The sequence below is a fragment of the Sceloporus undulatus genome, chromosome 5, assembly GCF_019175285.1.
Source record: "Sceloporus undulatus isolate JIND9_A2432 ecotype Alabama chromosome 5, SceUnd_v1.1, whole genome shotgun sequence".
In the NCBI taxonomy this organism is placed as follows: domain Eukaryota; kingdom Metazoa; phylum Chordata; class Lepidosauria; order Squamata; family Phrynosomatidae; genus Sceloporus; species Sceloporus undulatus.
In genome coordinates this window covers 171,050,700-171,062,096 of record NC_056526.1, presented here as the reverse complement: position 1 = coordinate 171,062,096, position 11,397 = coordinate 171,050,700, and positions in this window count along the sequence as shown.

The window sequence follows — 11,397 nt, the reverse complement described above, 5'->3', positions numbered from 1 at the left end:
TGAGGACATGTGTGCATATATGCTCATGTGAACATACATATACAATAGCAATAGCAAGTGCATTTCTATACTGCTTATCAGTGAACTAGCACTTTCCAAGTGGTTTTCAATGTGTAAGACAATTACCCCCTACAAGTTGGTACTCATTTACCAACCTATGAATGGATGGAAGTCTGAGTGGACTTTGGAGCCCTCCTCTAGGATCAAACTTACAACATTGTGGCTAGAGTACCAGCATTTAACCACTGCACCACCAAGGCTCCTACACACAGACACAAATACAAATGTGGAACACAAGAGATCTTGGAAAAGTCATGTTTTTTTGTTCTAGATAGCCATGCTGGCTAGGGGATTCTTGTAAGTTGTAGCCAAAAACATAACTTTCCACTGGGTCACCTTAGAGGTCTTAGAGGAAGGCAAAGGCAACCCTCTTCTGAATAAATCTTGCCAAGACAACCCTGTTAATAGGTTTGTCTTAGGGCAGTGATGATGAAACTTTTAGAGGCCGAGTGCCCAAACTGCAACCCAAAACCCACTTATTTATTGCAAAGTGCCATGCCCCTCTGGCTTTCTAGTAACAAACTCTGGCAAACTCTGTGCTGGGGCGATGGCACATGTGCCCACAGAGAGTGCTCTGAGTGCCACCTCTGGCACGGGTGCCATAGGTTCACCATCACTGTCTTAGGGTCATTATAAGTCCGAAATGATTTTAAGGCACACAACAGCAAGCAGACATTGTAAATTTTGGGATTCATGTTTACAATCATTGCACCATTGCAGTGAATGAAAGGGCCCCCAAAGCCTACCTCAGAAGCATCCAAGCATCTTGGAAATCCTTACATTGGTGGAGTTTCCTCTCTTATGTTGTCACGTTGTGTATTGAAACCATTAGCGATAAATAGAGGAGAGCACCATCTAGCAGACCTCAGTCCTTGGGCAAGAAGCTATAGGGAGAGGTGCTTCCTCAAATATCAAGGTCCTGAGACATTTGGGGCCTTAAATGTCATTACAGGCACCTTGAATTCACAGTGGAAGTGTATTGGCAACCAGGGCAATTCTTTTAAGACTGGCATTATGGTCAATATGGTATTCCACTCAGTGATCAAGCTGCTGTTCTATCACCACCACCTTCTCCTTCTCCTTCTTCTAATATAAATATTTATATAGTCTGGTTTAAGTCTCAGCCAAGATGAAGGTTTTCTCTTTGATTACCTCTGTTAAATTAGCATAGGAAAACAAGGTAAGTTTGCATCATTGCCAGTTCTAGTCATTACAATGATCTGTTTTTAAACTGGCACTTCAATTTTGTATAACAGAGTGATGCAAATAATATCTTCTGAAGTGTTTGCAGGAGAGAGTCGAGGAATTATGTATGTTTTTCCAGGGTGGTTGAAAAGGCCACCATTTTAGATCTGTCCACCTTTCCTGGAACTCTGTGGAAAACTAATAGACCAATTAAAAGAATTTAAGGAAAATAAGACATGCAGGATACTAATTATAGACCATCTTCTAATTATAGACTGTTACACTATCTTTTAGGCTAGCTAGGCATCATGTAAAAAGAACCACACACATAAATCCTTGTGAGTGGTGCATAGGGAGCAAAGAGGTGTACAATTAGTTCTGTTACATCAGAGGTGGCTCCTCTGGCTGGCAGCCAGTGCTGCATTAAATGGGAGGAAACATTACTGGGCAGCCCTCACATGAACCAGTTCACTAATTGATTATTGCAGCTCACATCTTTTTCATTCCTGAGTCTCAACACAGCATTTTCAGATGTTTGGAAAGGGCCTTGACTCAGCTGCTTTTGGCATATTGGATTATTATTAACACTAGGTTAAGAGTAACCCTAATTTCTTCACAGTAAATTAATATTTGTATTCTAGTGGCTATCTGGATCCTTTGTCCTTGTTGTTGTATGCCTTCAAGTCATTTCCAACTTATCATGGGATTTTCTTGGCAAGATTTGTTCAGAGGAGAGTTGTCTTTGTCTTTCTATGAGGCTGAGTGAGTGTGATTTGCCCAAGATCACCCAGTGGATTTCCATGGCTGAGCAGGGATTCAGACTCTGATCTCTAGAGCTGTTGTCAACACTCAAACTATGACACCATGCTGGCTTACCAATACCCTAAAGGAAATAGCCACCTCAGTTTGCAGAAGGTGACAAGAAAATGCAGACCTGTTCTTTGTGCAATGGATTAGGATTGTAATTTTACTGTCAGACATGCAGGTAGGAGATTAACAAATTTATTTTGTTGAAGACACTTGATTGGCTTTGGTTACCATGTGCATCAATTAGGGTACTGACTGATGCATTGACTGGGTGGGCCTGCAAGGAGAGCTGTGGGTTCTTCGATTAATGGGACTGTGAATTCAATCTGGATTTTACTCCCAATTTTAAGGTGGCATTCAAAGTGCTGATGCTATCATGAAACCCATTTCAGCACCTTGGATAGCTCATTTAAAGTTTGGATTAAATCCCAAAGTGGAGTTGCCATCACAGAAAGCAAGAGCCACACTGGTGCCATTTGCCTCAGGCAAAGCAACAGAAATGTCTTGAGCCAGACAAGATCACAACATAGGCGGGTTACAGACTGCCTATTTGGGGCGGGCTGTACCCACCCCTTCCCCCGGTGTATCGGGGCCTCAGTGGCCAGAACGGCAGCCGCTGAGGCCCCGATCTGCCGCTTTTCAGGCTGCGGGGAAGCGGCAAAACGTCGCTTCCCCGCAGCCTGAAAAGGAGTGTCCTTGGAGCTTCAAGCCCCAAGGACAACCCACGGCGGGTTTGCGCAAAGGGCACCCTAGGCGCCCTGGCACGGAGCGAGGACATCACATCCGCGCCGCCCCGTGTAGAGGCGGCGCAGCCGTGACGTCCTCATGACGGCGGCCGTCTGGAATGCACCGCACCTCCCTAACCCTAGTACGCGCTCTGCGCGTACTTTAGTGGCGGTCTATAACCTGCCATAGTATTTATTTTCACTGGATGTGAGGATGATGATGATGATGATGACCAGTTTAGATGGCTTGGGTAGGTGATACAGATGCTATGTGGTTATTTAGCATGACAAAGTGTGCACATTCAGCACATTTTGTCACAACTGAATATTGGTGTTCAGGATCCCAGACACTCCATTCCTCCTTCCTCCATTTTTAATCCTGCTTCTCCATCTTTTTGGATAAAGCTCTGTATCGGCTCTTAAGGGGAGTGAAGAAGACTGGCTTCTAGCTGGAGTACAGACTGAATTTAAGCTTCAGCTTTAGTTCTTCCAATCCAACCAACAATTCAGCAGATAGACCATGATTAATAAGTCCAGCCAGTCCTGTTGCAGAAACGTTGGCTAACTCAAGAGCAAGAAAGATGTCAGAACAAGACAAGATTTACAGCAGAGTTATCTGCTACGATGAGGTAGGAAAAGAACAGCAGATAGACTGATTATGTATGGTAGTGTGAATTCAGGCAATATTGCTTTCTCTATGAACATTTTGAAGAGTCCATTAACAGCTAGTGTGATATCTACTATATTGTCCTTTCCCTTATCAGTCTGTTCTGGTGTCAACATCTATGTTTAAATCTCTTTTCCAGTGCCAGAATCTTTCTGGTCTTGGAGCCTGGTCTGTACAGTGTTCTCCACAAGCACTATATTGTAATTTTGCCTAGTAGATTTTCCTGTTATCCTTAGCTTTAAAATACTGGCGGTTTACAGACCGCCAAATAGTACGTATACAATATGTACTAGGGTTAGGAAGGGGCGGTGCTTCCACACACCCCTAACCCTAGTACGTATTGAATACGTACAAGATGGCGGCGCCCTGTTCATACGGCCGCCGCCATCTTTACGTACTGGACGCACAGCGTCCAGACGTGTCGCGCCGCTTGTGACGTAGCGAGCGCGCCCCTGGCGCCTTGCTACGTCGCAAACGCGACGCTAAAAGAAGCTCCATTTTGGAGCTTCTTTTTTCGGTCCGCGCGGGAGTCGGGCCGTCTGAAGGCTCCGGCTCCCCCGCGGACCTACTGGCGGCGGCGGCAGACCGCCGCAAAGCGGCGGTCTGTACCCCGCCATTGTTTCCACAATCTTTAAGTCTTTCCTGAATGTTACTCAGGTTTGATATTAATCGGTGCTGCTTCTAATACCTGTAATTTCTTTTACTCCCCTTCATCGGGAGGCAAGTATACAGTTCATACCAAGTGGAAGTATGCGCCATTCACCCTTACCTCCTAGAGTGCTCCCCTTCTGCCTGTGGAAATCCCTCAATTTGACGAGATATGGACCAGTGAAAGTGAGGGACAATGGAGGAAACTTTGGCTATATTCATACTGTGGCATCACTAGGGCTGGTATTACCCTAGTGTGGTAACTCATGCGGTCACCCCAGGCTCAGTGCTGCTTGGCTAGTGGTCCCTCAGGGTAGATTGAGCCACTGTGCAAGAGAAAGACTCCAGTGAACTCACTGCCACTGACTGGATGCCTGGGGCACCCGAGGAGACTGTCCATGTCCAGGGCTATTCCAGTCTAACTACATTAATACAAGTCCTGAAGAGGACCAGGTACCATTTGGTGATGGGAGAAGCCTCCAGGAGTTTGCCATGGCATGCTGACAGCCTACTGACCACCCTCCTTGCCACTTCTAGGTGGGTGGACCAGGTTGACCTTCAGTCTTCAGGGGTCTTGGTGTACCTCTGGAGAGGTGTGGAGGTACATTTCACCCCCTCTGAGATGTCACCCAGTGTGATCTGCACCCCTTAGAAACATCCTTGTGTCCATATAGTAAGATGCACAACAATGATGTCATCCTCTGGAAGCTAAAGTCATTGTTTTACATCCAGTTGTATGGACATAGGGATATGCCATGCCCTGCTCTCTCTCAGCTACTAGAGAGAAGGGAATGCAGAAGGAAAGAGAATTCTGAGGGGATGAAGCTCATTGCACAAAATAAGGCTTGAATTACTCTCTCTGTAACAACCAAAAATAGATATATGTCAGTGTTGCATTGGCACATTTCACTATTAGGATGCTAGCATTTGTGTAAGTGCTATAAATTTAGGCAATATTGTGTAAGTGCTATAAATCTGGGTAATATCTATAAAGCTTTGGGGGAGGATGAGTTAGTAATAACCAGTAGGTTGCAGTGGAGTAGCTGAGAGGGATCTGTGGCTGCTGAGTCATAGTTTCATCTTCCTTCAGCAAGCTCTTCAATGCCTCTTTATTGCAAGACCTGTGATTTTCTTGCCATTTTCACCCAGACGTCTTGGCTGTGCACTCAGCAAAATTTAGGTGAGGAGTTTTGTTACAGCTCCTAACCACCCTCACTATGTTTCCAAAAATAAATATAGGCTTTTGTAATTGCTATCCTCATGCACTAAACACCATCCCTTCATATATAATCAGTCCATTCTTTCCAAAATTAATGTCTTGAACACAACACTCCTGTGTCTGTTTACTCAAGAAATTGTTCTACCAAGTTTCGCGGCACTGATATCCTTTTTACAAAGCAGTCTTATGCATGCCTGCTCAGAAATAATTCCCATTATCTCCTATGGTATGCACTCCTTAGTACATCTAGAATAGTAGTCAAAGTACGATTGGGATCAGACCCATGCAATCCAATCCTGTTTACTGAGAAGTAAGCTTCCCTGAATTCAATAGAGCTCACACTAGGGAACGAACCAATGTGGTTGTTTCACTGATGGAACTGTTTCTGTCACTGGAATCAGGAGTGGGGTAACCCTTTCTCTTCCTGTAGATCCTCATGTGGGAAACTTCACTGAGCAGGCTTGCAATCAGTGTGAAGGGCTACAGAATGCAACGAGAAAAAAGTTGGTGTTTTGACAACTCTATTGAGAGATTACCATGAACTTTGGTCCTCAATAGCCTTATTCAGCTCTTGCAAACTCAGGACCATGGTTCCCACTATTAAATTAATTCCATCTGTTACGCCGTCTTCCTCTATTCTTACTGCCTTCCATTTTACAAATCATCTTTTTCACTGAGTCACATTGTCTCACAATATGTCCAAAATACTACCACTTGTTTAGTCATTTGGGCTTCTAGGGAGACATTCAGGTTTGATTTACTTTAAGATCCATTTATTTGTCTTTTTGGCAGTTCACAGTATCCACAGACTTCTCCTCCAGCATCACGTTTCAGCTGAGTTATTTTCCTATCAGCTTTCTTCAGTGTCAGCACTGAATATGTATTTTTTCATGTGCAGTCACCAGGTCTGTTGTGAATACAGTACATTAAAATAACTAAGGCTACGGTGTATCTGTACCACATCATGATAGCACTTTCGTTTCACTTTACCATTGTAGGGAATCTTGGGATCTGTGCTTTGCTGAAGTATAGAATTCTTTAGCCGAGAGCAGTGATGCCTTCCCTGAAGTACAGCATTAAGTGCCCTGTAGCAGAGAATGCAGTAACTCATCCAACTACAAATTCCAGGATTCCATATACTGGAGCAATAATAGTCTTAGGGACTGTACATACAGCCCCGAAAGGGTGGCCTAAAGCCGTCCCATTACAGCCAAATTGGGGCTGAAGCAACTGCACACTGTGGCCCTGATCTGGCCTTTGCAGGGTGCAAAAAGGAGCTGCAAAAAGCAGTTCCTTTTTGCGCCCTGCAAGGACACAATAGCCATGTTGTTGTGGCTTGGCAATGCTCCTTCAGCGCTGCATCATATGTAGGCAGTGCCAGAGGAGCACCGTGACGCTATCCCCCAACTCCGCCCCCAAGCCAACCCAAATGGCTGGTCTGCACAGCCCCCAAGTACAACAAAACTGCTATAACTGCACAATAAGGACACACATCGCTGCAGTTCTGTGGACATTTACTGAGCAGCTGAGTACAGTGGAATGTGAGGAGGAAGATCATACTCATTTTATATATGGGGAATGTGTATAGATCAGGATGACAAATTGGAGGCTAGGCCTGAAAAACTGGAAGATTTATAGCCACCCAAAGTACAGTATACAGAGAAGAAAAGGTGATCAAGAGTCTGTTGTGTAGAAGAAGCATCATGGCAATATTATAATCCAAATAAATACTCAGACTTGTGGTTGTTTGTATTTTAATGCAAACTGAATAAATCTGTGCAACTTCATGAGGATGGAAATGTACATTTACTTCAAAACGGAAATGTCCTTAGCACAATACAATTTATGTACAGTGATGTTTTACATAATGGTGTTCCCAAACTAAGACTCTGGGAACTCATGACTGCTGGTCTAAGCTTCCATAAAGAGGAATGATGTAAGAAAAGGGTATGTTCAGCCTTTGCATCTCCTTTGATGCTATGTATACTCCTTGATCATCTGACTGCAGGCAATTCCTACTTCATATTCTAAAAACATTAAAACGGGGAGCATAAAATTTGCCTTGCATTTAACTTCAAATTGGTGGAGGAAGCATGTTCATCTCTCAGATTTTAATAAACACTCTCCTGTAGATTCTTCTAGGAAAGTACCAAACTGGAGAAGTCTAGGTACTTTTAGCCAGGGATGTAGCTAGAGAAGGAGGCAAAATGAAGCTATTGCCCTCCAATAAAAATTCTACCCATCCCAATAATTTTTTTCTTCAGTGTCACCAATTTTTTACCATTGTAGTAACTTTTATTTTCTGTACCTTTATGGAGGAGGTACAAAGATACAAAGCTAATGTTACAGTATAAAGATATAACTGGTTTAACATAAACTAAAAAAAAGGTAAAATGACAAACAATAAAAAGAGACAGTGGATCTAGATGTATGGTGGGTTCAATAGAAAAAGCAGCTTGGTTTAATTTGTTGTAGGCTGTGGTGTTTGAGAGTAGGGTTGCCATATCCCGCCCCCCGGCGGGACAGTCCCGGTTTGGGCGGTGCCGTCCCGGTCCCGGTCCGGTTTGGTGCCCAAACCGGGACGGCCCTGCCCACCGCGGTCCCCCCGGCCCCTGCGGCAGCTCCAAGGCCTTGCTGAGGCCTGGGAAAGCTCTCCGCGGTTGGAGCTCCAGCCGCGGAGACGCTCCCTCCCGGGCCCCAGCGAGGCCTTTGAGGCGCCTCCGCGGTCGGAGCTCCGGCCGCGGGGGCCTCCACAGGCCTCCGCGAGGCCAGGGGAGGAGGAGGAGGCCGCTTCCCACCACGGCCATCGCCGCGATGAGGGCGGCCCCCGCCTTTTTCCCGCTGGGACGCCGAGGCTCTCCTCAGGCCGGGAGGAGGAGGAGGCCGCTTCCCACCGCGCCTAGGCCTAGGCTCCCTCTCAGCCGAGGAGGAGGGGAGGAAGCCAGGCACCGCGGCGATGGCCGCGATGCCCCGCTTCCCCCCGCCCTTCCCGGCCTGAGAGCGGCCTGGCTCCCTCTCAGGCCGGGGGAGGGAGGAGGGAGAAGCCCGGCACCGAGGGAGATGGCCGCGATGCCAAGCTTCCCCCGCCCTTCCCGGCCTGAGAGCCGCCTAGGCTCCCTCTCAGGGGGGAGGAGGGGGAGGAAGCCCGGCACCGAGGCAATCGCGCGATGCCAAAGCTTCCCCCGCGCTTCCCAGCCTGAGAGCTGGCCTAGGCTCCCTCTCAGGCCGGGAGGGGGAGGAAGCCCGGGACCGCGGCGATCGTCGCGATGCCAAGCTCCCGCGTCCCTTCCCGGCCTGAGCGGCCTAGCCTCCCTCTCAGGCCGGGAGGAGGGGGAGGAAGCCTGGCACTGAGGCGATCGCCGTGATGCCACATTCCCCCCGCCCTTCCCGGCCTGAGGCCGGCCTAGCTCCCCCTCAGGCCGGGGGAGGGGGAGGAGCCCGGCACCGAGGCGATGCCGCCGATGCCAAGCTTCCCCCCGCCCTTCCCGGCCTGAGAGCCGGCCTAGCCTCCCTCTCAGGCCGGGAGGAGGGGAGGAAGCCCGGCACCGGGCGATCGCCACGATGCCAAGCTTCCCCCCGCCTTCCCGGCCTGAGAGCCGGCCTAGGCTCCCTCTCCAGGCCGGGAGGAGGGGAGGGGAAGCCCGGCACCGCGGCAATCGCCGCGATGCCAAGTTCCCGCGCCCCTTCCCGGCCTGGGAGCCGGCCTAGGCTTCTCCCAGCCGGGAGGAGGGGGAGGCTGCATGGCACCGCGGCAATCGCTGCGATTCCAAGCGGCCCCCGTTCCTCCTCCCGGCTTGGGAGCCGGCCCTTCCTCCGAAGCCAGGAGGAGGAGGAGGAGGACAGGGTTTGAAAATGTAGGCCTTTTTTTTTTAATTTCCTAGCCAGGTAATTAAAAAAAAAAGTCCTACATTTTCAAACCTGGTCCTACATTTGTCCCGGTTCGGAGGTCCTCCATTATGGCAACCCTATTTGAGAGTAATCCTTTCTTTGCAGATTCAGCACAAAGTCCTAGTCAGAACAATATATCTGTATGCCACTGTGGTGCTTTGGAATGGTTTTAGGTGGTTAGCCTAGTTCTATACAAGATTGTTTATGCTCTACAGTTGGACCTCTGCCATGCATATTGGCCTTTGCGCAGTCCAAGAAAATACACCATATCTCCAAAGTCATTTTTATCCAGTTCATCATCACAGCAGTCATTTAAAACTTGAATTGAACATTTAGAAATAGTTTATACATCTAAAGAAAGGGACAGCCAAAGTTAGCACAGGAATACAAACAAGAAAATATTGAATTGTAGGTTTGAGTTATTTTCAATGTCTCGCTCTCTGCAGTACTAGAAATTTGGGGACTGAAGGCAAATCTCATGGAGGGAGGTCAAAATTCTTAATAGGCGGCACTGCTTTTGGTCTCTCCAAGTAGGTACACCTCTGGATAAACATACTTATATAACATATACATACACACAGCACTCACACAAACACTCTATGTGTATACACATACCGTATGTAGGTGCTCTCTCTCTGAATATATGAAGGACAATATATTTATATGGCTTTTCTTTTTAACAGACATACCCTAGCAAGCTTAAACATTTTTGTTCAAGAACTCTTCCACAACTTAAACAGCTGCTGGCTTAACTCACTCCCAGCAACAGCTGTAGAAGAAAGGAGTCTGTTTGCCACAAAAACCCCAGCTGCAGACAGTTGTGCAGCTGATGGCGTTTTGACAAGTTCCCCTGGACTTTGTCCACATCCAACTTTTGCTGCCAAGTGTTCCCCAGCCATCTTTACAGCTTCACTGCTTTTCTTTTCCCTTTTCTTTTTTTTGGACCCAAACTGGAAATATCACAGATTTGGCTTGCAGATGTCAGCTTTATGAGTATGTTGAGTTAGCCTAATCTTAAACAGCAACCATGAAGTTGTTGCATCATCATTTTTGCCAATGCCCTGGGACTACAGGGCTGAAGGAAGCTCACTTTGGCCTTTGCAATCAGTGTTCTGCAACCTGGTGCCTTCCACATGTGTTGGTCCTGAACACAACTCCCATCATCTCCAACTGTGTGTGTCTGTATGTAAGATGCAAAGCTGGAGAAGGCTGATCTAAGGGACTCAGTGCTATTGGCGTGTCTGTGTGGTTACAATTATAAACCACCTTGGGAACCATTCCATTGCAAGAAGTTATATAGTCTAAATAAATTATGAACAACACCTGTTGGGCTAAAGTTGTTGTGTTTATCAGTTTCTTGGTAGCTGAAAGAAATAGTAATAAAGTACTGACAGAGTGCAAAGTATTTCACACATATCTGTCTGCAATGAATGCAATATAAAATACAATGAAGCTGCTGTCAGCTATACCTTACCAATTCTAATTTACCATCAGCTCGGAGACAGGATTTCTCCACCCCTGTCCAAAAGATAATATGATCCCTTTGTAGAAAAGTGGCTTTTGGATCCTTCTTGGGAGCAAGGAATTGCAGCTATGCCTACCTTCAGCAGAACAGGCAGGATCCTGGTCTATGAAAACAGGTTAGTCCAGACTTTAAGATGCTATCCAAGGTGTTCAATCTATTTGGAAGACAGGAAACTGGAAAGCTTCTATAAAGTTTAAACTAGAATCCCAAGTGGATCATTTGCCCCACAAACATCTGCTGTTATTGGTTATGTCCTGTTCTCACACTGCACCAGCAGGCAGGATGCCATGAGTTCAGAAGCCAAAGGAGCAAGCAGTCTCCAAAGAACCAAACAGTCCAGAGTCAGCAGCCGTAGATTTTCAGCAAGCTCCATAACAAGGTCAAAAACTGTCCCAGATCATAAATCAAAGTCATAAAGACACAGGTTTGAGAAAGGAATAATAGAATCATAGAATTGTAGAGTTGGAAGAGACCACTAGGGCCATCCAGTCCAACCCCCTGCCATGCAGGAAATCCAAATCAAAGCATCCCCAATAGATGGCCATCTAGCCTCTGTTTAAAGACCTCCAAGGAAGGAGACTCTATCACCCTCCGAGGGAGTGCGTTCCACTGTCAAACAGCCCTTACTGTCAGGAAGTTCCTCCTAATGTTGAGGTGGAATCTCTTTTCTTGT